Source organism: Buceros rhinoceros, unplaced genomic scaffold (genome assembly GCF_000710305.1).
Source record: "Buceros rhinoceros silvestris isolate BGI_N320 unplaced genomic scaffold, ASM71030v1 scaffold20838, whole genome shotgun sequence".
Lineage (NCBI taxonomy): Eukaryota > Metazoa > Chordata > Aves > Bucerotiformes > Bucerotidae > Buceros > Buceros rhinoceros.
This window is the reverse complement of record NW_010428854.1, coordinates 5,857-6,206: the sequence shown is the minus strand read 5'-3', so window position 1 is coordinate 6,206 and position 350 is coordinate 5,857.

Sequence of the window (350 nt, the reverse complement as noted above, 5' to 3'; positions counted from 1 at the left end):
GTGTGGAGGGGGTGGCATGGGGCACTGCAGTGGACTGGGAAGGAGCAGGGGGCAGCAAGGGGGAAGCCCCACTCCTCCCGGTGTTCTGCTGGGCTCTGTGCCTGCTTAATGCCTGAGTTTGCTGGGGAGAAGTGAGGTTTGGCAGGGCTGGGAGCAGGGAGCTCCAGTGCTGGACAGTCCTGCACGTGGCTCGGCCACTCTGGCTTTGGCCCCAGGGTCCTCCTGGGGAACCCTGCCCAGCTGGCTGATGCAGCATGTCCTGTTTCACTTCATGCCCATCCGTACAACGCCTGCTCGCTGCGCAGGGTGATGCTGTCCCTAGGAAAACGCCGTTTCGGGGGGGCTTCCCT